General features: G+C 52.2%; 1 protein-coding gene across 12 annotated transcripts in view; it reads right to left on the bottom strand.

The window, feature by feature from the left end:
* The window catches only part of CTIF (cap binding complex dependent translation initiation factor), a 299,520-nt gene that overhangs the window by 230,489 nt on the left and 42,071 nt on the right, over positions 1–26,960 (bottom strand). For 2 of the 12 annotated variants that reach the window (XM_057699038.1, XM_057699040.1), the window contains exon 2: positions 26,777–26,840. The exons of 9 other annotated variants lie outside the window; for them this stretch is intronic. The gene's annotated coding sequence lies outside the window, so the exon portion shown is untranslated. Of the gene's footprint in view, positions 1–26,742; positions 26,841–26,960 lie in introns of all 12 variants that reach the window. One more of the 12 variants, XM_057699041.1, reaches the window with a different exon arrangement.

Raw genomic sequence — 26,960 nt, 5'->3', positions numbered from 1 at the left:
GGGCTGCAGGCTCTAGAGAGCTGGGCTCCGTGCCTAGCTCAGTGCAGGACTCTGGGCAGGCGGACAGCCTCAGGGGGATGGGATGATAAGGGTGGTGTCCAGAGAAGGCTGAAAAGGAGCCACCTGCAGAAAAAGCCAGTGTCTAAGGCTGCGCCCATTATTCCTCAGACTTAAGATCTTATCACGGGCTTCTGGCACATGCCACAGGTGCAGGCAGAGGGCTGGGTTCTGTAGGAACTAGACAGGCGTGTTTCCAGGAGGATCAAGTGCCCGGCTCTGCCTGCAGCAGCAGCCTCTGTCCTGCTCTGCTGGGTGTTCCCAGGCTCTTGTGGGTCTGTCACGGGGCCACACCACCATCCTGAGAGGGACCGCAGGGGCAGAAATGCCCCCCCACTGGCTCACTGAGGAAAGAGACAGGCATTGAGACACGTGCCCACCTTGGAGAATGTTGGTACCCAGAGGGAAAAGGAGCACATCTCACACTGATCACTTGTTTTGGAGGCCCCCCTCCTACTCCGGTCCCCGCTGCCCAATCAGATTCACACATGTAGCCTGAGAGCACCTCCCCTCCTCTGCCCGGAGTGCCTTTGGCCCAGGGCTCCCCTGACACACGCCAGCAGCACCTGCATCCTAGAAGTAGGAGGAGCTAACAGCCCCTGGAGCAGCCCTGGACAGGACAAACACGCCCTCTTGGTCTCTGAGATAACAACGGAGGTACTTCTTCGTGGTCCCTCAGCAGGTCCCTGTGGACCGAGCCCAGCTGCCCACAGTGGTGACCAGATCCATAACGCCCCTTTGCCGGCCCCCTCTCCTCCCGTGTCACCCCCCTCAGAGCTCCTGTTCTTGGGGTACTTCCGGGAACTCTGCTTTCTGAGGGGGAAGCAGACTAACATATCACCTGGACTCATCTCTATGTTTGAGAAAGAGCCTCAACCAGGGTTCAGGTCCCTCCTTCAGCAGAAAAGCCGGGAGCTTTACCTCTTTACCAGAGAGGAGGGAGGAGGGAGAGGGAAGGAGTACCGACTACACCATCTACCTCCTCGACTACCAGCCAGGCACTCGTTCCCCCCCACTTTTTATAGGGGTAAAATACGTACAACACAAATGCACCACTGTAACCACGTTTAAGTGTACCATTGAGTGGCATTAAGTACATTCACAATGCTGTGTAGGCATCATTGCTATCTATTTCCAGAACATTTCATCATCCCAAACAGAAACTCTGCGCCCACGAAGCAACCCCCCATCCCTCATCTCAGCCCCTGGCAACCACTCTACTCTCTGTCTCTCTGAATTTGGCTCTTCCAGGTACCTCCCTTAGGTGGCATCATACAATATCTGTCCTTTTGTGACTGGCTTAGTTCACTTGCCACAATGTTTTCAAGATTTGTTCATGTTGTAGAATGTGTCAGAATTCCACACCTTTTATGGCTGAATGATACATTGTGTTATAATAACACATTTATGGATGGACCACATGTTGTTTACCCATTCATCCATCAGTGAACCTGCAGGGCGTCTCCATCTCTGGCTGTTTTGATTAAGGCTGCTATGAACATGTGTGGACGAGTATCTGTTTGAGTCCCTGTTCGTAGTTCTTTGGGGTACAAGCCTAGAAGTACCGCTCTATTTTTAAGGTAAAAACAGTGAGGAGGCACATAGTAAACTTTCAGCTGGTGGAGACACGGGGAAATAAAGGGATGCTTTCCTCCAGGGCTTGTTCTGCTGCCTTCCTGCTTGTGCTTTGGGGTCTGCTCCAGGCTCCATTTCTCATTCACAGGAAGATCGGGATGGGAAATCCCCAAACAGCTGGGCTGCTGGCTAAGCTGAGAGCAGCAAGAGGAGCTTATGTTTTAATGATCAGTGAAAGTGATAAGGGGGATGGGACCAGAGGAAGGAGAAAGAGCAGAGAGCTTGGAAAAGGAGAAGAAACACCTCCTCTGGCTGCAGCCATCCAGGACACAGGGTGCAGAGCTGAGGCCAGATCCCAGGAACACGCCCTTCAGCCTTCCTGCTCCCCTCCTCGCCCCGTCCCACCCCCATTCCCTGCCAGGTGATGGATGCCCAGGAACAGAAAAGCAGACAGTGGGAGTGGGAAAAGTGCTGAGGCCGCACTTTGCTGTAAAGGGCAGGCAGCCCTGAGTCTGCAGGCGGGAGGGCGGGGCCTGGGGTGGGCACAGCTTCGAGAGGGGCACGGAGGGGCTGAGGCTGCAGAACAGTGTGGCTTCCTTGGAAACCCAGCACTTAGCAAAGGTGCTTCTGCTGACACCACGGTCTCTGCCCGAGGTCAGGAATCTGACCCACCCTCTGGGCCTGCCTGTCTTTCACCCTCAGGGGGCTCACAGCGCTACATCAGGGGCTAGGGGTCTGGAGAAAAAGGGCGGGCCCAGAGACAAGAAGCTGGAACCATCCCAGCCCTCTCAGCATCCTTTCCCACCCGCCCAGTGACAAATGGCATTAGCAGCTGTAAATTTAGCCAATCCCTTTAAGAACAGCCAGGCATTAGAGGCATTACCTCCTCCCCCAAACCCCAGGACCAATTCCATGACCTGCCAACCAGATGAGACCCTTCTGCTTCGCTGCCTGCCAGCTCTTCTCTGGGGAATCCATCATTCCAGGCCCCGAAAGAGCAGCCCCGCGGCCCTTACCCTTCATCAGACCCTTTCCCTGCTCACGCCCTCAGCACACAGGGCTCAGCTGGGACCTCAGAGAGGAAGCCCAGGGCTCATTTTTCAGCGATGCTAGGGGCCCAGCCACCTGGACAGCAGGCCGGCGGCAGGCAGCTGCGCGGTGCTGTAGGGGGCTCGCTCTGGGCTCCTGAGCTCAGCGGGCTGGGGACTCATGGGTCTGTCCATCCAATCCCAGTAGGACAGCAACTCCGCAGATGGATACAGGCACATCTGAGCTGTGGGTGGGCGGCAGGGCCCAGCCAGTTAGCGCCGCTCCCTTGGAGTTGAATCGCATCCACCCACCAGTCTCCACCGCCCCTTCCCAAGGCCGCCTGTGCGGCACAGCCTCACTCACCGACCCTGGACCCCCTCCAGCGATCGCTCCCAGTGACCCTCTTACACACAAGGCCCGCCCTTCTCCCCTTCCCACCTCCACACAGTGCTGACCACTGCCACCTCCACCCAGCGCCTGCAAGGAGGGCTTTCTCCGTTGTCGGCCGTCAGGCAGCCCCCAGGGCAGGGCCAGGCCCGGCCAGCCGCTGACAGTGTGGGTGGAGAGAGGCCGGCTGCCAGGGGGAGGAGGACGCCCGCAGCCCTCCCTGAGGAAGCCATGGGAACCCCCTTCACAATGTCCTGCTGCCAACCTACCCCTCGGAGTCCGGCCCACAACCCCAACTCCTGCATAAATAGGACTCGGAGAGAATGCCTTTCCCCCCAACCTGCAGCCCTCGTGCTCGGCCACTCACGTCAGTGCTGGCCCGGGGGTTCTGGGCCACCCTGGCGTTCACCAAAGAAAAGCAGGGGGATTTGGGGGAGGCCTCTGTGTACAGGAGCCTCAGACCCCAACCACCGGAAGTAGAAAAGTTTAGAAACACTCAGAGCGGGAGGCAACCTCAGAAATCAGCATTGTTTACAGTCTCAGGAGTCAGGGCACTGGGTGTCCACTACATGTCTAATACCAGTGTAACCCTTTGTCATTCAAACACCAGACAGGGGTTAGCTAGCACAGTGTTTTTCAAACTGCAGGTCTCAGCGGTTTAGTGGGCTGCAAAATAAACGTTGTATAAGACAAAATCATGATCTCAGCATTAAAATGATATAGCTAAGTTGAAAATTCCAGAGAGTAGCACACATTGTAAGTGGAACTATTGTTTCATGGAACTTTTGTCTCATCTAAATACATCACGAACGTGTATTTTTTTCTGTGAGGTGTAGTCAAAAGAGGTTATGAAAAGTGGCCCAGATCAGTGCTTCCCAAACATTCATGTGTGCAGTGATCACAGGTGATTTTGTTAAAATGCAGATTTGGAGTCAGTGGATCCCAGGTGGGGCCTGCCTGAGAGGCTGCATTTCTAACAAGCTCCCAGCTGGCGATGGTGCTGCTGGCCAGAGGACCTCGCTTTGAATAGCCTAGAGAACCTGTCACATCCTTTCTACCCATTATTCAGCTCTTCCACCCTGGTTGGAAAAATGGGTGGATTCTCCATCCTGACCCTCTGGCCTGTTTGGCCAGCTCCCTGGGAGAGGGGTAGTTTCTCTCATGGTCCACGCAGGGCCAGGCAGGACCTCAACAGGCTGAATTAGTATTTATTTGGGGACCTTGGGATCACTCACGTCCACCCTGGGCTCTTAGCACCAGGAACACACAACAGCACTTGCTTAGAGTGCTACGGGTCCAGACATACCCAAATTGGAGGGGCTCCTGAAATCTAAGCCACGTGACCTCAATGGATCTTAGAGAATCCAACCCCCTTACAGCGCAGATGAGGACACTGGAGCCCGGAGAAGGGGAGGTCCTGCTGGGAGCCACTTGGATGCCTGTGGATAAAGCCCAGCCCTTAATGCAGGTCCGTAAGCCCCTGAGAGTCTGTCATCCTCAGAGACCCCCTGCTGAGCTGAGTCACCTCTCCCCTCCGCCAGTGACTGCCAACGTCTTTGAACCCCAAGTGCAGTTCTGGGTTACAGTCGTTTACATCAGATGGTTATTCCTAAATAACAGACAACCCCCAAATCCTTGCATCATCTTCACACCCTAATGAGCCCTCACTTCATGCAGCGCCCTGGGCCAAGTCCTGTGGATCTTTCAGAGCTTCCATGGAGAGACCAGTGGGCCCGGGCCTCACTGCTCTTTCCCCAGAGCAGCCTCTGGGAGTAACTGAGGAGCTGGACTGGTGCTCACAGCGAAGGGTCAGGCCACTGTGAGCCAAGAAGGCAGGAGATGCTGTGAACCCTTCTCTCCTCCGCACGCCCACCGTGGCAGCACCAGGAGAGGCGTCTGAGAAGGGGGATTGCGGGGAGAGGGAGCGGGTCCATGCACAGGACATTCCATCACATTCCAATCTCCCGACTGGGATCTCCTCTGGAGGAAAAATCCTGAAACAGACACTTCCCCGACCCTGCGGAGGCCTCCATACCAGCACATGAGCCCGGACCAATGGGCAGGAGGGCATCCAGGGGGGGCTCTGGAGGTCCAGCCCCTGCTTTACCCCTGGACATTCCTGCTGTCCAGGTCTGCCCTCCCCTCCAGCACCCGGGGTCAACAGGAGCCTCCACTGGGCTCCAGGCACTGACTCCCCACCCGCTCCCTTGGCCACGCACAGGCTGCCTCCTGACACCTTCTCATCCTCCCTTGCACTGTTACCCAACTCTTATCTTGCTCTTGAATTTTTTATGGGTCTTTATCTTGTCTTGACAAGACGTCATGGTCCTTGGTCCCGCTTCTTTCTATACCTCTCACCATCCCAAGCCCAGGACCGCAGACCAGCCTCCGGCTCCCCAGACCCCTCACGCCCAGTCTGGCACACTCCTTCCCCAAGAGGGGGCCTCCTCAGCTCCTCTGCCCACTGCTGCTGAGCCCAGGCTCCCCTCCAGCCCCCTCCCAGCTCTTAGAGCATCACAGCCATGGGTGCTGGGAGGCGGACCTGTCCCATCCTCTGCCCCTCCAGCCACCAAGGTCACCTAGTCCTGGAACCAAGACTCCAACCTCTTCCCACCACATTTTAGAGCTTCTTTAAGGCAATTCACCTCAACAGGTACTGAGTGCCTGCTGCATGTCACGCCCCCCGCCAAGGCTCGAGGGGGCATGAAAGTCACAGGCCTTAGGGTCACTGGCCAGCCAGCCACATCCCTGGCTGGAGTCAGGTGGCTTCTTCCCTGCCCCCTACACCTAAGACAGGGAAACATCATGATTCTGCATTCCAATGCTGGCTAAACCAAGCTCTGTAACCTTGGGCAGCCTGTTTCCTCATCTTCAAAGCAGATTGATGACAGCCTTCCCCGGTTGTCCAGTGGTTAAGAATCCGCCTTCCCATGTAGGGGATGTGGGTTCGATCCCTCGTCAGGGAACTAGGACCTCACATGCCGAGGGGAAACGAAGCCCACGCACTGCAAATACTGAGCACGTGGGCCACAACTAGAGAGCCCGTGGGCCACAACTACAGAGCCCACGCACTCTGGAACCTGTGTGTCACGACTAGAGGGAAACCCGTGCCCTGCAACAGGAGCCCACGCACCACAGCAGAGGACCCGGCATGCTGCACGGAGATCCCATGTGGCGCAACTAAGACCCAACACAGCCAAAAACGATAAAATAAATAAATACGTACATAAATATAGAGCAGTACCATCATAAAGTGTTGGGAGGGTTAGGTTAGGTGAGAACGCATGAGAAGCAGAGAGTGTGGGCTCCGCCGCCAGCCTTCAAAAGCTTCTGAGTTGACGGACAAAGAGTGGAAACTCACCCAGAGCATGCCGGGACGGGAGCCCGGGGTGTCCTGCTCTGAACCTGACAACGCACCTGTAAGAGCACCGCAGGTGAAGGCCACAGAGCTCCTCCAAGCCCGGTGGCCCAGCACCCAGGCCTTCCTTCTCAGGTGACACTCTCTCCAGTGTCTCTCTCGGGGTAACCAGGGTCCCCAGGCATCTTGCTCTCTCCTGGCAACCGCCTGCTGCACCAGCCCAGCGGGAACTGTGACAGCACCGAGTGGTTTCTGAGAGGCTGGCGGGGGTCTCAGAAGCCTGTCCCTCAGGGGGCTGTGACCCTGCAGGCCTGTCTCAGGGCTGGGAAGGCAGAGCTGGCTCCCTCTGAGAACGGACTCCCGTCCCTCTCCCCTCCTCATCCTCCAGGACCACTCAGTCAAGCCCACCTCTGGACGCCCCCCTGACCACCCCAGCTCACAGGGACCTGGCCCCTCAGAACACCCACGGCAGCTGCTCCCTGGGCCCTGCGGCCTCTGTCCCCTGCCCCTTGGGGGACCAACTCTTCCCGCACAGCAGCACAGCCACAAAGCAGACATTGCAAATACTCATGTGGGGCCATCTCAGGACCAGAGCGCATTCCGTTTGGTCTGTCCGGTATTTTTAAAATAGTCGAGCCAATTTTATACACCAAAGATTTCATGTAAAAATCCACATTTCTGATTTTCTTGAAAGACTGGGAGATCTAGCAATGGTGGCTCACCTCCCCGCAGCGCAAGCATCAGCGAGATCTAAGCAGGGCTGAGACCTTCAGACAGGGCACCAGGGCACCCAATCGTCAGGTCTCCACAGGCCCCAACTCTCCCTAATGTCCCCCCACGGCCCACAGCCATCACGCTCACGTGGCCCCACTCACTCACGCGTTACCTGCCTGCCCCTCACAGACATCCGAGTCTGAGACACCCCCGCCCCCGCCAAGAAAGAAACTGTAGGTGGTCTATGACCACACAAATGAGGAGTGTCCCTAAGAACTTGCGAATCAAGAACAAGACCTGTCCCCTGGGAGTTACACTGTGAAATCACTACATGACAGTCCAAAACAGAAATATGCAGAGTCACTGCCAAGAGGGAGAAAGAAAGGTTTCCGGACCAGCAGGACTCTACCCGACCTGGTTGAAGACAGGCCACAGAGCTATTATAGGGAGATTATGTCACTCTGCAGGAATTGGGCTGCACTGGAAACAAAGAAAATAGTCAACCACGGAAGCAGTGTATCCCCAAACTCTGTCCAGGGAAAGGGGCACCCCTCCTGGGTGTCTTGAGTGGGGGTCCAGGTAAAAGGACAGGGCTGTCCCACTGCTCCCTGTTATGCCCCCACCACACTCCAGCTCAGCCCTGAATGGTCTGGGGGGCTGCCTCCTTCTTCAGTGAAAAACTGTGAGCTCTTAGAGGCTGAGGACATGTCTGCTCCTTCCCTTGTGCCCTGGGAGACAGGCCTGAGCCCACTGAAGACATTTGATTAATCAATGAGCATTTGATGATAGAGTCCCAGAAATCAGAAAATGGACAGCAGGTAACTGATGCTCTGTCTCCTTGGTATTAGCAGGTAGGCAGCTGCTGGCTGCCGGTGGGCAGAGACGGGGGCCACGTTAGCAGTGGAATCAGCTAGTATGGTAGGCTGGGGGTGGACCCCTCTTTGGCTGAGTAGCCTGCATGTGTCACACACAGGGCTTGAGGCCTGCTGTACAGCAACCACAGGCATCTCAGACTTGATCCAGTGTGCAGGCTGTTATCAGCAGGACGCTCTCCTTGCATCCTCCAGGAACCACAGGCAGAACTGAACAGCAAGAGCCCAGGAGTGCAAAAGCACAGCAAATGGAAGGCCAGACTCCTGATTCCTATAGTGGCCTCCAGGCCCAGAGCCTCCACACCCATGCTGCCTCTGCTTTTGCTTGGAGCACCCCAAGAGGGCTGCTCCTGCTTAGGGCCAGCTGTCTTTGACCTTTACTGAAGCAGGAAAGCAAACCATCAATGTCATATTCTCCCCAGATCACCAGTTTCCAAACTATTTTCTTCTAATACCATACTTATTTTTCAAATTAAATTATACACAGCTGCCCCAATATAGAAAAGAAAACATCAAGTGGGACTTCCCTGGTGGTCCAATGGGTAAGACTCTGTGCTCCCAGTGCAGGGGGCCCGGGTTTGATCCCTGGTCAGGGAACTAGATCCCGCACGCATGCGGCAACTAAGAGTCCGCATGCCACAACTAAGGAGTCTGCATGCCACAACGAAGTTCCCACATACTGCAACTAAGACCCGGCGCAGCCTAAATAAATAAGTAAATAAATAATTTCATAAGACTTTATATTTTAAAAAGAGAAAGAAAACAGCTAGCATTTATTAAGCATTTATTATATGCCAAACCCTTTGTTAAATGTTTGTCATATGTTACTTTAATCCTCTAGACAATCCTGTAATGTAGGCACCTTTTTGTCCCCATTGTACAAATTAGGAAACTGAGGCAGACAGGAGTTGCCCAAGGTCATCTGGTAAGAAGCTGGCTGGGTAAGGACTTGAAGCCAGACAGAGTGGCTCCAAGATATGGTTACTCTGATTAAACAGAAGCCAGGAGCCCAGAGCTCCCCCCACTCAACGTTCCCATCCTTGCCCAGCACCCCCCCATGAGCTGCTGTGCCCTGTGGTCATTTCTGAAGTGGCCCTGGAACTGCTCCAGGTCAAGGCTTTGTGCCTTTCACAGGATAACTGAGTAAGCAGCCATCAGATATGAACGACTGAATCAGATCTGAGATTATCTGCCAAGGCAGGCTTGGGAGGGGGCTCTGGGCCACCTGCCCTTGGGTCTGCACAGCCCAGCACCATCCTGTCCGTCGCCTCTCAATCATCCTGTGTATGAGGGAGACAGGCGAGTGTCACGACTTCCCTCTTATACATGGGGACCCTGGAACAATGTGCCTGTGGCTTAGCAACAGGAAGGACTACAACCCAGGCATCCTGACTCTGGCCCCAGGTGCTTCCCCAGTACCAGCAGCAGCTCAGAGTTCCACTGCCTTGTGCCATGAGTTGACCGTTCCCACCAGCTTGTGCTGTGATGGGGCGGAAGCTCTGAGGGATGAAGGGGAAAGGGACTGGAAGGAAGGGATGAAAGTCCTACATGCTACAGAGCCTTCTCCTGGAGAGAAGGGATGCGAAAGCCAAGCTATGCAGACCACATCTGCTGGCTACGGCTGTTACCTTGTAGAACACAGAGCCCAGCTACCAAGCTCTTGGCAATGACAGCCTCACCAGGGATAAGAGCTGCTGGCCATGGCCACGTTGAAGGCTCAGGTACAGTAGTTCTCCTGCAGTTGGTCTCCCCCAGGTGTTTCTCTCTGGGACATGCTGAGGTCATGTAATTAGGGAAATAGGCAGCCAGAAAATTGGAGCTCCAGGTCATTCCCATTGGGAACCCACTACAGTAGGTGTTCTTATGGACTTTATCATTTTGTCTCTCCTATCACTATACTTCCAAGGCCCAGCACAAAGTAGAATTCCACAGAAGATGGATGGAAGGGCCATGGGCTCCTGGTGGGAGGACGGTGGAGTTGCCCCTCTTGGGCCTCTGTGACCTAGGAGCTCTCCCTGGGGGCTAGTCTGGGGCAGCTGCAGCAAGGACTCCCAGATGCAGCCAGATGCCTTGCAGAGAGAATACAGAACCCACCCAGGGGCAGATCCCGGAGGGCTGCTCTTATGAGGCCATCACAGTCATTGGGCTCTACTTCCCATTCTCCCTGCGGTTAATTTCCCTCACTAGCATGTGGTAGCAGCAGGTAACCTCTTTACAGGCACACAGCAGGAGCAGTCTATAGCCAGTTACAGCCACAGGGAGCAGGCTGAGGGGTTAACTGGCAGATAATTAACTGAGAAATCCCCACAGCCCTCTGCAAACTCTGCTGAGGCAGAAGGAGGATATATACAACCAGAAAAGGGCCTCCATTGTCACTGAATGTCACCCTAGCATCCTGGGAGCGTAGAGGTAGAAAGGACGTTACAAATCATTGAGTCAAGTGTGGGTGAAGATGTGGAGGAAGTAGAACCCTCACACGCTGATGGTGGGAATGAAAAATGATGCAGCTGCTTTGGACGACAGACTGGAAGTTCCTCAAATGATTACACATAAGGTTAATACATGACCCAACAATTCTATTCGTAGGTATATATATGCCCAAGAGAAATGAAAATATATGTCCACAAAAAACCTGTATATAAATGTTTTCAGTAGTATTACTAATAATAACTAAAACATGGAAACAACCCAATGTCTGCCAACTGATGTATGGGTAAACAAAATGTGGAATACCGAGGCAATGGAATATAATTGGGTCATAAAAAGGGAATGAAGTCCCAATACATGTTACAACGTGGATGAACCTTAAAAACATTGTGCTAGGTGAAAGTCACAAAAGACCATGGATTACACAATTCCATTCATATGAAATGTCCAGAATATGGAAATGTATAGAGACAGAACTTACCGATAGATTAGTGGGTGCTTAGGGCATTCATCGGTGGGGGTGAGGGGATAGAATAGGTGGGCAGGAGGGCAGTAGCTATAGGTGTGGGGTTTCTTATTGAGGTGATGAAAGTGTTCTAAAATTGACTGTGGTTGCCTGTATCTGTGATTATACTGAGAACCATTTAATTGTAGACTTCAATTAGTTGAACTGTATGGTATCTGAATTATATCTCAATAAAGTTGTTTTAAAAACTAGTGCATCTACAAAGTTCGTTCCAAGATAATTGCCTTGGGTTCAAATCCCTGGCTGAGTAGCTTAGAGACCTATCCAGAGAAAACTAGTTGCGAGAATCAACCAAGACTACAAGTGAATAAAAGAATATCGACAAAAAGCCTAAAAAACTGAGTCCAGGTTCCCCTTGAATCTGAAAAAAATGTCTGCAGCTTCCCTAGAAGGGATTCTACTGCTTCACCAAAGATAGAATGCATCTCCTGGTGCAGCTCCATTCATCTACCCATACATCCATTCTTCCGTCCATCTATCCCATCCATCCACCCACCCATCCATCCATCCATCCCTCCACCCATCCATCCATCCATCCCTCCCTCCATCCATTTATCCATCTATCCATCCATCCATCCATCCATCCATCCATCCATCCATCCCTCCGTCCCTCCATCCACTCATACATTCATCTATCAATCTATCCTTCCACCCATCCATCCATTCATTTAATAAGTACCTACTCAAGTTTGATTTTAGGTGTTAGGAATAAACAGGAAAGTAACCAGGCAATTGATATCATGAGTTAAGTGTTGTGGGGCCCAGAGAAACAGCACCAACACATGGGAGGAATGTTATTTTTATTAGTTTGTTCTAATTCACCAAAAATGCAAATAAAACTACTAGATATTAAAACCAGGAGAAACCTTAGAAAGCAAAGTCATCAATTCTAAAACCCACCATTATTTTATGAGCCACAAAGGAAAGAAAAAATGCTGCCAATTAAACTATGACATAATGCCTTAATGACAGTCTTGCATGCAGACAAATTGGTCACACAAGCCTCACATGGCTTTGAGTTGGTTTCATCTCTCCTGAGGGATTTGGGAATTTCTCCTGCCTTTGGTGGCATGCATGAGACTGATAATTCTTGTTGTTTTACAAGAAAGTGTGAAATTGAAGTACTTCCCCCAACAACAAATATCTGCTTTTCTAACATCAAATCAATGCCCCACTACTGTTTCCATGTCCCTCTGTGTACACAGTAACATTTGGTATCAATAATACATTATAGTGAGATCTTTTGGAAGACATTTTGAGTAACCCTCCACCTAACAGGTGGATGACCAACAACATACCTAATTCAACTGAGGACATGACAGTCTGAACAGCAGGACCGCGTTCATGCCTGCTCTGGCAATGACAGCTATGCCATGCGACATACCTGTCATGTGGCTAACAGTCAGCAATAGTAATTTGCACCCTTATTGCAGAGATATTAACATGTGGGGGAAAAAACATGTCCCCTAGAAGCAATGAAATGGGAGAGCCAATCCCTTATGTTACAGATCAGGAAACACAAGCACAGACTCGTGACATGACAGATCCCAAATCATGAAGCCGGGGACTAAAACCCTTGTTAGTTGAGATTTGTGCCAATGTGTTTCCTTTCTACTCCCTCAGGCTACCTCCAGGAGACTGCCATCTCTAAACTTCTCTTACATTTTCTTGCGTAAGACAAAACAAAACAAAACAAAACATGCAACTAGAGATTATCATACTAAGTGATGTAAGTCAGAAAGAGAAAGACAAATACCATATGATATCACTTATATGTGGAATCTAAAATAGGACACAAATGAACCTATCTACAAAACAGAAACAGACTCACAGACATAGAGAAGAAACTTGTGGTTGCCAAGGGGTGGGGGGGGTGGGAGGGAAAGGGATGGACTGGGAGTTTGGGGTTGGTAGATGCAAACTATTACATTTAGAATGGATAAACAGGGACTTCCCTAGTGGTGCAGTAGTTAAGAATCCGCCTGCCAATGCAGGGGACACAGGTTCAATCCCTGGTCTGGGAAGATTCCACATGCCACGGAGCAACTTAGCCTGTGCACCACAACTACTGAGCCTGCACTTTAGAGCCCGCAAGCCACAACTATTGAGCCCATGTGCCACAACTACTGAAGCCTGTGTGCCTAGAGCCCCTGCTCCACAACAAGAGAAGCCACCACAATGAGAAGTCTGTACACCACAACAAAGAATAGCCCCCGCTTGCTGCAACTAGAGAAAGCCTGCGTGCAGCAATGAAGACCCAATGAAGCCAATAAATAAATTAACTAACTAATTAATTAATTTAAAAAAACAGAATGAAACAAACAACCCAATCAAAAAATGGGCAGAAGACCTAAACAGGCATTTCTCCAAAGAAGACATACAGATGGCCAAGAGGCACATGAAAAGCTGCTCAGCATCACTAATTATTAGAGAAATGCAAATCAAAACTACAATGAGGTATCACCTCACACCGGTGAGAATGGGCATCATCAGAAAATCTACAAACAGTAAATGCTGGAGAGGGTGTGGAGAAAAAGGAACGCTCTTGCATTGCTGGTGGGAATGTAAACTGATACAGCCACTATGGAGGACAGCATGGAGGTTCCTTGCAAAACTAAAAATAGAACTACCATATGACCCAGCAATCCCACTCACTACTGGGCATATACCCAGAGAACACCATCATTCAAAAAGACACATGCACTCCAATGTTCACTGCAGCACTATTTACAATAGCCAGGACATGGAAGCAACCTAAATGTCCATCGACAGGTGAATGGATAAAGAAGATGTGGTACATACATACAATGGAATATTACTCAGCTGTAAAAAGCAATGAAACTGGGACATTTGTCGAGACATGGATGGACCTAGAGACTGTCATACAGAGTGAAGTGAGTCAGAAAGAGAAAAACAAATATCGTATATTAACACATATATGTGGACTATAGAAAAATGGTACAAATCAACTGGTTTGCAAGGCAGAAATAGAAACACAGATGTAGAGAACAAACATATGGACACCAAGTGGGGAAAGTTGGGAGGGTTGGGGGGGAATGAATTGGGAGATTGGGATACCAAATTGTACACTCTAAATATATGCAGTTTATTGTAAAAAATAAAAAAATAAAAAGTGAAAAAAAAAAACAGAATGGATAAGCAATGAGGTACTCATGTATAGCACAAGGAACTATATTCAATATCCCATGATAAACCATAATGGAAAAGAATATTAAAAAAGAATGCATATATGTATATAACTGAATCACTTTGCTGTACAGTCGAGATTGGCATAACATTGTATCGGGTTGGCCAAAAGGTTCATTTGGGTTTTGCAGTAAGATGTTATGGAAAAAAACTGAACGAACTTTTTGGCCAACCCAATATATCAACTATACTTCAATAAAACAAACAACAACAACAAAATCAAAACAGTCTTTTAGAGCATATCTGACAGTAAGATGAGCACATCAGTACTGTCTTAGTTCTACAAGCCCATGAAGATGGGTTCATTCCAATGTCATCTAAGGGACCATCTCAAATGTGCATCCAGGCAAAGAAGGACCATTAGTTTATAGTTGCCAGGAGACTGCATTTCCACTCCCCACAGGCTGGTCCCCAGGTTGCTATTCAACAATATTGTGCCATGTTTATAAATGAAGCTGGCCAGGTGTTTTTCTCAGTTACATGCTCTGCTAATGGGTGGGGGCCCTGGGGAGACAGCGTCCCCATCAGATCGCCTGTAAGAGTCTGGAAACGCCCCTGCCGAGCCTGATGTGGGAAATCACTACGTCTGCTGCACACAGACAGAATATTTGGAGTTCAGGAAACTGCTAAGTTGATTCTCAAGTCTCTGAACACGCTGCTCGCATCCTAGCCATATGTCGGTTTTACAGGGCATGGGATCAAGATAGGGGAAAACACATTTTTCTTTTGTGAGCCTGGGATTGCAGAGCTGGCCCCTTGACATGAACACAGATTAACATGGTCAAGTCCTCTCTGATTCAACAAAAAAGTGTTTTGTTTTTTTTTTTCTTTTCCTATAGCTAGATAAAGAACGGGCCTAAAGCCTTAAAGGTGAGGGTAGATCCAGTCAAACGGAACTGAGATACACTTCCCTGAGTGGAAGACCAACGCCTAAAAACTGAACCAGAAACGGGCCTGCCCAACATGGATGAGGACAGTTGCAGTGGAAACAGCCAGTCTACGCAGCTGAGAGCAAGGAGGGCGCTGCTCGGATTGCAGCAAGAGTCGCAGTCTCACCAGGGACGCCAGTGTAAAATGGAACTAACATGAGACAAGCTGCACTAGGATTGATGTAACAGGAGGCCACTGAGGACTGGAATACTGGGGAGAAACAAAAGAACTAGTTATGGTGCAAAAGGTAGTGAAGAATTTGTCCATCATCCAGCACTTTCCAAGGGAGAGAAAAGTATCCAACATTCCAGTCGATTTGTAGTGCCAAGCCAGGAACGCAGCTGGGGAGGCTGAGCTGTCAGAGCTCGGAAAGAATAGCCCTTCAGCTCACCCTGTGCCCTTCATGCTGGCTCTACCCTTGACTCAATGTACAACAAATGCCTGCTACTTCCTGCTACATGCCAGGCACTGTGCCAGACCCTGGGTACCAGGTGAGACGTGGCCTCTGCCCTGAGGATCCCCCGGGGTGGCAGACAGAAGATGGTGCATAGAAGGAATCCCTAACAGGAGCCAGAAAGACACCAGTACAAAGGCACCCGTGGAGTCAGCACAGAGTAACTGGGTGGGTAAGCGCAGGGCAGTGCATGACCACCAGGAAAGTACTGAACCCTCGGCGCCTCAGTTTCCCCAGCTTCAGAACAAATAAAAACCCCGCCTTGACAGGGCAGCTGAGAGGATTATATAAAAATATGTAAAATGAACACAGTCCCAGGCAAACAGTAGGCAATCAATATATGATGCATATACTTGGTGTGCTTATCTAAGAATCAAACATGCATGTGAGGCTCAGTAAACAGTGGCGATTAATAATTTGTCTGGGTGATCATTTCACAATATATACAGGTATTGAATCATTACGTTATATACCTGAAACTAATATAATGTTATATATCAATTATTCCTCAATAAAAATAAACAAAAAAACCCCAATAAAACAAAACAAAAATAATAATAATTTGTTTGGGAAAGACGGTCAGAGAGCATCTTCCTTAAGTGACCTTGGCGGAGGATGGGAGGTCTGCCGGGTGGGGGAGGGGAGAGGCCCCATGTGCAGAGACTGTATCACTGAGGCACCAGCAAGTCTGTGTGCTGTCCCGTAAGGCCCTGACCTCCTCTACGGCCGGGGTCATGTTGCCGTCTCCTCTCCCAATGCCTACAGCAGCCAGCTAAGGTGGTCGGGGCACCGCACAACTTGCTGCATAAAATAGCTCCCAAATCTTCATTCCAACCCAGCGGGCAGAAGGGGTTGAGAAGTAGGAGTCAGCCTTTGCCCCTGTGTACAGTCATGGAGGCAGGGACAGGAAACCAGCCCTTCATTCCAGGTCTTCAGGCCATATGACCACCATATTGTCCCCAAACAGGCGTATCAACTCAACTAAGGTGACCCTCACAGTAGGACCTCCAGAGAAGCTGTCCCAGCCTGGGAGCACTTGCCGGGTCCCATTGCCTCTAGCCGGGCATCCCTTCCCGCCCCTTCTCTGCCTCACTGTGGGAACCCCCATGTGTGGGCCCAGAGAGAGAAGATGCAGGTTAGGACCTATGACCCCAACAGCAGCTTGGGTCATCACAGGCTGAAAGAGTGCAAGATCCCCCTTTCCTTCACCCTCATTACTGGTGCTGAGCCACCAGGATGAAGTGTGGAAGCAATAAGTGAGATTATCTGTGCAAAGTGTCCAGACCCTAGAGCTGTCACAGGTGAGACAGTAACTACCAGCTGGTTGAACTTGAACCCAGGCGGCAGGTGTGTGTATCAGCACACCCGTTCCCTGGGCCTGAGCATCACACACTCATCTACAGCATCTGTGCTATTCCTCTGCCGGTCCCTGCTCCCCACCACCTGCGAGCTCCCAATAGCAGCTACTAGCAACAGCACACACCTGTGTGCGTCTGTGGGGGGCCAGACATCCTTCTAAGCGCACTTCCTGTTTTACTGCATTTAGTGTTCACCACCACAGATGCTGTTACTGTGTCCATTTGACAGTGAGGGAACTAAGACCCAGAGGGGTATCAGACGCGTTGCTTGGCAACATGGTGAGCTGAGCTCTTCTGGCCTCACACACTCAAAGTGGACCAGCCACTTCATGGGTACCACAGGCTAGAAAGCCTTGGGGAACACTGTGCTGGCTCAGAACAGCCGCCCCCCCCCACCACCAGGCTCTGAGGAGGGGCCAGGGCACCCAACTCTCAGAGCCGCCACCACACGGAGGGTCTCATCTGTCTACCCGGGACATGGGCACTGCCCTGCCTCCCGATAATGGTGTACCTGGCACAGCCTGGACTCTAGAAGAGGGTCTCCTAATTTCCTCAGGAACTAGCCAGGTGCCCTGTTGACTTGGGCAGTGCAGAGGCCCGGCTGAGCAGGAAAGGAGCTGGCGTGGAGGGGAACAGACTGCGGAGCGCTGAGATGCCGTCACATCCAGCAGCAGAGATGGTTCCACTGTGGCCACCTCCCCACGGGCTTACTCGCCCCCCCCCCCCCAGGAATTTATGAAGGACTGTAGCAACATAGGAGTGTTCATGTTACCATGTTATGGGGGAAAAAACCATTTCTATGTATGCTAAGATCTGATTACAAGAAAATGCACAGAAAAATGACTGCAAACAACAAATATCCTAAAACATCTCTCAGAGGCAGAATTAGGACTACCCTTTGTATAGTTTCCTCTTTTTTTCAAAAATAAACTTTTGGCATTTTTATAAACAAGAGAAAACAAACTTTGGCTTAAGAGAAAAAACAAGCTGGCTGCGGGGTCCCTCGGGCCTGTTGATCACCGGGTTGGAACGCTGGCTGGAGGGGCCTCTGCCGTCCCAGACTCGGGCGTCTGGTCACTCAGAGGGCAGCCCCCTGCTGTGAGGCACCTGCCACATGCCAGGTGCCAGCAGAGCCTTCTGCTCACACCCCTCCAGCAGGGACACTGCCTTATTTGCAAGGCCTTTCCACACCCGTGAGCTGTCTGGCACAGAGGTCGTTTTCTACTCTGGCAATGCCTGCGGGCCCCTGCTGGGCGGATGGCATGCTGTCCACCTGTCACCCTGTGCGTCACCACTTAATCTAGAAATCTGCTGACCTCGCGCAGAGTCAGAGGTGGGAAATGGGAGTATCACTGTGGTTGTCCGCCATCCCCGCTCCATCCCTGGGAAGGAGGCTGGGGGCTGGAGGTGCGGACGAAGAAACAATCCCCCAAAAGCCCTTGTAACGCATGGTGAATGCTTCGATACAGTCAGTAAATGCCACTGCTGTCATTCCTGGCACTGCCATCCTCGTTCTTGCCCTGGGTTCCATCATTACACAAGCCTCCCGGTGGAGGATTCCAGGCAGTGGATCCTCCTGCTGGCAAAACACCAAAGGGAAATATGTTCTCAAGTTCTGATCTTAACGCTTTAAATGCACCGAGACAGCACATGCCCTGAACTTACTCCCAGCTCCCCCGCTGCCCTGCGGGCTCCCTTGTCTACTTCTGTGCATGGTGGGGAGGGTGGGCAGGCTCCACACATTTCTGAGCGTCCTCGGATGGTGCCACCTCAGCCCCGGCGCGGAGAGGTGCCTGCCACACCTTCCTGCCTTGCTAATGACATAACACTTCTAACTTCCTTCACACCAAGGCCTCTGAAGCCTTCTTAAACACGAATGAGCAGAATGTCACAGGCTACACTGTATGGTTTTGACTGTTCTCTTGTGACTTATAAGACAACCAAGGTATGAGGAATCCTTGTGGTTGCCAGGAGGAATCTGGAAACCTGGTAAGACCCCAGAACGTCCCCCGACCCCACCAATTCCCCAGTAACCTCAGCTAGGCTTTCTCTGCCCCGCAGGCTACTTGCCCACCATTTAAGATCCTGGAGCTTGGTGCACGCCCCGTGGAGGTCTAAGGAATTTGGCTGCAGGGTCCAGGAGCCAGAGGGTGGGCTGGAAAAGCTGAAGCGATGGAATAGAGGGTACAGAGGCCCCATCATGGGCCCCGCTGGAGGCAGAGGTCTGGGCGCTGCACTGGCCACCGGGGATCCCCATCATAAACCACTCACGTTCTTAGGCTGGAGAAGAGAGGACCCAGCAAAGCCCTCCTTAGACCGGGGGCTGGATCTGCGTGCAGTACTTAGGCTGCATGCTTGACCCATTCCTGTCCAGACAACTCCTATGCCCTCTCAAGACCCTTCTCCCTAGGACTGGTTTTCCGGTGAGTTACCTGTTGAATCTGGTCCATTACCCACTCACATGTCTCTTTCCTCTTGGATGCTGTGGGTGCCTCACATCTTTGCTTTCTTCCTCCTTTCCTGCTGCCTCGTGGAGAGCAAGTGAGCAGCAAATGGATGTTCAACCAATGAGGGAGGGAATGAATGAATAAAACTGGCCAGTCGACATTCTACATTATACTGTTTCATGCAATGCTTCATCCCACATTAAACTGGCACTTCATCCTTCAACGTTTGGCCTTGTACCACCCACACTGCTCCCTCAGAAGACTGTGAACTGGGAACAAGGCCCACGTGACACAGTGAAAATCCAAAAACCTGGCTCCACCTTCAGGCTGTGGAGCCATGAGAGTGGCAGACACTTCTCGTTGAACCTGTAACATCTAGTCTCTCCTTCCTTACTAACAAAACCTTTATAATAACATTGAGGGAAACAATGTGCCCAGATAAAACCATATTTCCCAGGCTCCCTGACAGATAGTAGCAGCATCTCCCAATGAGATGTAAGAGAAAGTTAATAGGTGGGAAACCCTTTAAAGGGATTGACTGAGCCAGCACATGACTTTTGTCCTTTCTACTTTTCCTCCTTGTGCAGAATGTGGGCATGATGCCTGGCACTCCAGCAGCTCTCTTAGACTATAAGGCAACTTTGAGGCTAGTAAGTAGCCACCCATTTAGCATGGCAGAGCAGGAAGACAGAAAGAACCTAGGCCCCTGATGGCCACAGAGCCCCCACACCAGTCCTGGGTTCCTGCCTCTAGATTCCTCGTGTGTGGGAGAAAAATAAATCTCTGTGTTGCTTAAACCACTGTTATTTAGGCTTCCTGTTATAGGCTGCCGTGGTAAGCAGCTCTTTAATATGGGCCTCAGTGACTGCTGCCTCCTACTTTCCATGCCCTGTGTAATCCCCTCCCTTGAGTGCAGGCTGGATCTAGCAACTTGTTTCAAACCAACAGAATATGGTAAAATGGTAAGATGTCACTTCTGCGATCAGGTTATAAGAGACTGACTTCCGTCTTCTGACTCTCTATTGCCTTCTCGGCTTGCACACTCTGAAGAAGCAAGCTGTCATGTTGGAGATGCCCACATGGCCAGGAGCTGCGGGCAGCCTCTGACCAACAGCCAGTGAGGAGCTGAGGCCCAACAGCCCCAAGGAATTGAACCTCATCAACAATCACACCAGTGCGCTAGGAAGCAGACACTCCCGCCGTCGACCACAGCCCCAGTCCACACCTCTTCTGCAGCCTCGGGAGAGACCTGGAAGCAGAGTGTCCAGCCAGGCAGAGCCCAGACTCTGACCAGCACAAAGCAGGAGATAAGCGTGTGCTGTTTGGGGGATAATTTGTTACACAGCAGTAGAGAACTGACACAGCAGCCAGTCCTAATTCTAACTGAAACCCTGGGCAGGACCCTCCCCTCCTTTGGCTTCCATCCTCTTGTCAGTAAAACAAGAGGATTGGATTGGGTGATCTCTAAGGCACCTGCCACTTTAAAATTCTAGAATCCTACAACTTACTCAAGGTCATGCTAAAGAGACCCAGGTCTCCTGACCTCCTTCCCTGGGTGGCCAGGCTCAGGAGTCCATTCCCGCATGACTGCTTAGTGCTATTTCTTTCGCTCATTGTGACATGATGCTTTGAGGCAGAGAAGAGAAGCAGGACGTCAGGGTTCTCCTTCCCGTGCCTGGCACGCAGGGCCCTGCACCTATCACCATAGGCCTTTCTTGTCTTGGCTGACTGGAGGCCTCAGGCCCAGCAAACCCAGGCAGTAACTCTTGCTCGTCATCAAGACGGCTCCCTGACCAGGGCTTCCTGATGAGAAACGGAAGTGGCTGGCCTAACACGCAGTCAAGGTTAGCTGACCACAGAGAGCGTATGGCTTGGCTAAGCCCCTGGGTTTCCAGCTTGTTTCAGTGCTTATGCCATTTGCAATGGGTTGAATTGGGTACCCCAAAGTTCAGCCTAACTCCCAGCAACTCAGAATGTCACCTTATTTGAGAACACAGTCTTTGCAGATGTAATTCGTTAAGAGCTTATATTGGTCTCCTTATAAAAGGGGAAATCTGTACTTACAGACACATACACAGGGAGAATGCCAAGTGTAGATGAAGGCAGAGATTGGGATGACGCATCTACAAGCCAAGAAACGCCAACGATTGCCAAGAAACCACCAGAAGCCAGAGGAGAGGCATGGGACAGAACATCCCTCACAGCCCTCAAAAGGAATCAGCCCTGCTGACCCCTTAATCTTGGACTTCCAGCCTTTATAGCTGTGAAAGAATAAATTTCTGTGGTTTAAACCGCTTAGTTTGGGGTACTTTGTTAAAGCAGTCCTAACAGACTAATACACGATTTGTGCCTAATACGCCTACACAAACACACACACACACCCCCCTTGGTAATACATTTTATGCATTACAAAAACATAACCCAGGGACGTCCCTGGTGGCGCAGTGGTTGAAAGTCCGCCTGCCAATGCAGGAGACGCGGGTTCGAGCCCTGGTCCGGGGGGATCCCACATGCCACGGAGCAACTGAGCCTGTGAGCCACAACTACTGAGCCCTCGTGCCACAGCTGCTCAGGCCCGCGTGCCTGGAGCCCGTGCTCCACAACAAGAGAGGCCACTGCAGTGAGAGACCCGCACACCGCAATGAAGAACAGCCCCCGCTCACCGCAACTGGAGAAAGCCTGAGTGCAGCAACGCAGCCAATAAATAAACACAAATCTTTAATTAAAAAAAAAAAAAACATAACCCCAAATAGAAATTAAAAGATGAAAAAATAAATACACGTAAGCGTTCTAACACCTTCTTCAGGCGGGCCCTTAGGCACCCCACCTTGGAGCCCGTTAGTTTCAGGGGGCAAAGCTGGCGCCCACCACCCGTCTCCCCCCAGTCCTTGCAATCTGGAATCCATGATGCTGACCTTGCTCCTCAGCTCCCTCACTGCCTTCCTGCTGAACCTGGTGCCCTGGTAAGGACTGGACTTGGCAGGGTTTGGGTGTGAGGTGGCTCCGCCTCCTGAGGGCCGGGTCACTGGCCTCCCGGGCGTGCTGGGCCGGCCTGCCTGCCTGCCTGCTGAGCGCACCAGGTGAGGAGGGGCCTCAGGAGCACAGCCCTCATTCCGTGGATCCCTCTCCTCCTCCCCGTCCATCAAAAATAAACCCCGAGGGGACGCGGACAGAGCCAACTTCAGGGTGGGGTGGGGGACGCCTGCCTCTTGTGGGTGCGAGGATTTCTGCCTCCGCGCCCTTTGCAGCAAGGTCACGGGAGTGCACGTGGTGTCTCCAGGTGAGGAGAGCAGGGCAGCCCGGGATGGAGGGAGGCCGGGAGGGTGGGGTGGAGAGAGGCAGCCAGGGAATGTGTGGGCGCTCATTCCAGAAACCCCGCCTGGCCTTGCTCGGCCGCCCGGCATCCACGCGCAGCTGCCAGAAATGCCAGCCCCCCCTACAGGGGGAGGCTGTGGCCTCTGCCAGCCCCACCCCAGCAGCTCGGCCAGCTGACAGACCCCAAGGGCCCCAGCCTCGTGTCCCCAACAGCTGTGGAACCCGAGCAAGCAGGCCTGGCTGCCTAATGCGTGGGGCCCCCAGGGGCAAAATAAGAATGCAAGCGGAGCCTCTTGTTCAAAATAGGGATTTCAAAACAGCGACAGCCTGGTGTTCAGCGAGCATTAACCCTTCTGCGTGTGGGGCCCCGTGTCAGAGCCCAGGGACACCCATGAAGCCTGCCGGCCAGCTGACTACACTGCAGCCTCCATGCTCCACACACAGGAGCTGTCAATTTAACTCTCTCCTTCCCCACCACACAGGCCAGGAGCCCGGGACGTGGGACAGGGTGGGAGCAGGGAGTGGGTCCTGTTCCAGGAGGCCCCGTGGTGCAGGAGAGGTAAATAGTCACCCCTTTCGTCTGTGGCATCTGGTTGATGGAAACGAGTCCCCTAAATTAGTTTTTATAGTAGATAATTGAACGTAGATACTCAGAAGAAACAATCTGAATGACAGTCTAGCATGCCTCAGCCTGGTCCCAGCCCCAGAGGAGGCAAAAGCATGTTCTCACCTTCCCTTATCACCTGTGCCCATCACCTGCCGGTAGAGGTCCCTTTTTTACACCTTCAGCACAGAACAATATCCTTGCCCTCCTTCATTTTTTTTTAACCTCCCAGGGTTGTCAAGAACAGAAATACCAGGTCTGAAATACAGAAGAACTCTAAGCACATATTATTAATACCAATAATGATAAGAATAAAGATAATTTCGCTTTGATTGAGTCCTTTCACACGCACGACGAGCTTGCCCTTCTCTGCCAAGTCTTCTCTGGAGAATGCCAGTCTGCTGAAATCCCCGCTCCCCGTGAGCACCCTAGCAGAGGGCTTTGCCTGTGCATCTCCGCCAAGCACACACTGACCTGAGGGAAGCCCTCCTGCGGCCTCCTGCACGCTGAGAGGCGCCGCGCTCCTGCCGGACACACAGCACCCCAGTCTTTCTGGCCACTGAGGATTCCCAGGGGGGACCAAGGATAGGCGAAAACTTTATTGGGCTCGTTACAAAAATGTGCTGGCTCATCTGGAGGCAGGATGTGGGCTCCGGGCAGAGTGGAGTCGGCCAGCCTGGCTGGGCCCCACCTGCTTCCGGGCTTCCCAGCTCCCAGCTGCTCACCGTCCCCTGCGCCCGAGGCAGCCAGCCCCTCCAGGGGGAGACGAGGCCCCCAAAGTTTTGCAATGACTCCCTTTGTTTTTCTTCCCCTGGGGCCCCAGGAGCCAAAGGCAGCCTGCGAATAGGAGGCTTGGCTTCTGCTCGGCTGATCAGAGCGATTAGGAGCAGCTACTCCCTGCTAATTGCTGTCCTCAGCAGGGCCAGGCCCTCCCGTCCACTCCTCCGGAGCCCTCTGCCAACACACAGCCTCCGACTGCTCACAGCGACAAGAGTTGTGTGTCCGGGCTGTGAGGCCAGCTCGTGCCAGTTATTAATCCCTTCACCCAGCCGTAGAGGCCTGCGGCTTCTCTGCTGAGTCGGAGCCATTCCGGGGGAATGCCAGGGAGAGCTATTTCCAAACCCCCCCTGGGACGTAAGGTGCCTCGCAGGTGGAGAGCTTCCCACTAGCTCATTCACTGGTATCCAGGAGGATCGGGGCGAGGGAGAAGACCACTCCTGAAACCCAGAGAGACTACCAGGGTGTTTCAGTGGAGAGAACTCAGCGCCAGGAATCCACAGGGCTGCTGGGTCCCCCTCTTGCTCTACTATCAACTCATGCATCTGTAAAGTGGGCTGAATAGCCCTGCCTACCCTCCCACGGTTGCTGTGAGGATCAGGTGAGGCAACAAACATCATCATAACTATGTGAGTGGCTGTCGAGAGCTAAGCCTTTAAACATATTCTCTCCATCCTCCCCCTGGTCTGTAAGATGGTTTCCATCTTAGAGACGAAGAAACTGAGGCCCCGAAGGGTCCAGACACGATGGCCACACCGCGGGTAAGGGCACGTGGACACGGGGCCATGGGAACTGCCGTTCATGGTGCCAAGCTCTTCCTGATGCTGCAACGACCCCCTTCCGTCTGTCCTACTGCTGAGATTCAGGCCAGGCTGTTCAGCACCTGCAGGCAGCCGTTGCCTGGAGCAGTGGGCACCACACCCGAGGTGGCCCACCTATAGACTAGCAGGACGGACGCATGAGGTGGCTTGGTGGGAGGACCCCGCCCTGGAAGGGTGAGGGTAATTAGCGAGGCGATCAGACCCGCTCCTGAGCCAGTCCGGGCTGTAGAGCATGGGAAGGGGGGCCAGTCCATGGATGAGTGATAGAGGGCAGGCACCAGACAGGAGCTGAGATGCTCTGAGAGCTGGTCCCAGAGCATCCTCCATTTCTGAGGTCTGCCTATTCCCATCCGCATGTACCTTATAACGTGTAGAATGCTGCGTCTGTCTGACTCCAGGAAGTCTCACTCTGTGACCACTGCTTAAGTTCCCTGAGAGAGGACTGACTTTCACACTATGATATAAATGACTAACACGAGCAGGTTTCAGTGGGGGCTGGGGGCAGAGGGAGTGCAGGTGGTAAGGAGCAGCAGAGGTCAGCGGGAACTGGAAATGGACATCTCTCTTCCCCCAATTAGGGTGCTGCCAGGGGTGTTGGTCATTCTCTTCCTGGTCTCTGGGAAAGCTGGCACTTGGAGGCACCCTCATCCTGATGACAGCATGGTTCCAGGGAAGGGCAGAGGACTTGGATTCCAGAAAGAGCCACCCAAATCTGGTGGCACTCCATTAACTAACGACATGACCTTGAGGCAGGTCCCCTCTCTGGGCCAGGGGGTTTTCTGGTCAGTGTTCAGCCAGGAAAAGGGGCAGGTCCGGCACAGATGGACTGCCACTTTTGTCCCCAGCAGTGTTGCACAGCAGGCCATGGCTGCCTGGCTCGGGGCCACTGCTCCGCCCCTTCTGGCGTCCACTGTGGCCTCCGAGCAGCAGCTGGGCCTGGATTCCAGGCTAAATATGGAGCTCCAGCCCAGGCTTCTCCCTACCTGCAGGCCTGGTGCCCAAACCTCTGCGGCTACAGAGCGTCACGCCGCCCGCCCTCCAGCCCACCCCAAACGCTGACTCACAAACTCCGCACATGGGCAAAGGCCAGACAAAGGTCAGAGGGCCAGAGCAACAATGAACTTCCAGAGCCGTCAGAAAATCAGCAGCATAAGCCACTGGCCTGTAAAGGGATACGGAAGCAAGCCTGCTAGTTTAAGTAACAGAGAAGAATGTGAAGCACTTTACCCCAGACCACGTTCAAGTTTATTTCCCAGACCCGCACATTGACAGAAGTTAGAAAATAAAAAGGATGCCTCCATGAGGTGTCTCTCCCTCCCCTAGGCTGAAATGCATAGTCACATCTTAAAAGAAGGCCAATAAGACTTTAGTCCTCCACCCCACTCACACGTACGCACGCACACGTACGCACGCACACACACGCACGCAAAGACAAACCCACTACTAGCAAACTGTTTATTAAAGGGACAGATCCAACAAGCAGAGTACTGAGAGTTTCCAACCTAAAATACCAGAGGGAGTCCTAACCCAGAATGACCCGGTGGGAACCACATCTCGTACCCCCTCTCCAGCACCACAGAGATGGGTGCCTGCCACACTGCTATGGGGTCAAAGGTCCCTTGCAAAAAGGACGTGCTGGTGTCTTAATGTTCCCCACCCAATTGTCACTGTGACCTTATGTGGAAGTAGTCTTTGCAGATATAATCAAATTTGAGGTCATCCTGGCATAGGATGGGCCCTAAAGCCAACGACTCTTGTCCTCATAAAAGGGGGGGAATTCAGACACAGAGACACACACAGGGAGGAGGCCACGTGAAGACAGAGGCAGAGATTGCAGCGATGCATCTACAACCCAAGGGATGCCAAGGACTGCCGGTCACCCACCAGAAGCTTGGAAGAAGCCAGGGAGGATCCTCACCTAGAGACTTCAGAGGAAGCATGGTCTGGCTGGCACCTTGATTTCAGGCTTCCAACCTCCAGAGCTGTGAGAGAATAAATTTCTATTATTCTAAGCCACCCAGGTTGTGGTGATTTGTTCCAGCAGCTGTAGGAAAAGAGTACACACATCTATGAGAGGACCCACGAGAAACCCCCAGCTGCAT

This window comes from Hippopotamus amphibius, chromosome 11 (assembly GCF_030028045.1).
Source record: "Hippopotamus amphibius kiboko isolate mHipAmp2 chromosome 11, mHipAmp2.hap2, whole genome shotgun sequence".
Classification (NCBI taxonomy): domain Eukaryota; kingdom Metazoa; phylum Chordata; class Mammalia; order Artiodactyla; family Hippopotamidae; genus Hippopotamus; species Hippopotamus amphibius.
Note: the sequence above shows the minus strand (reverse complement) of the source record. Positions and strands in the feature narration are given on the sequence as shown.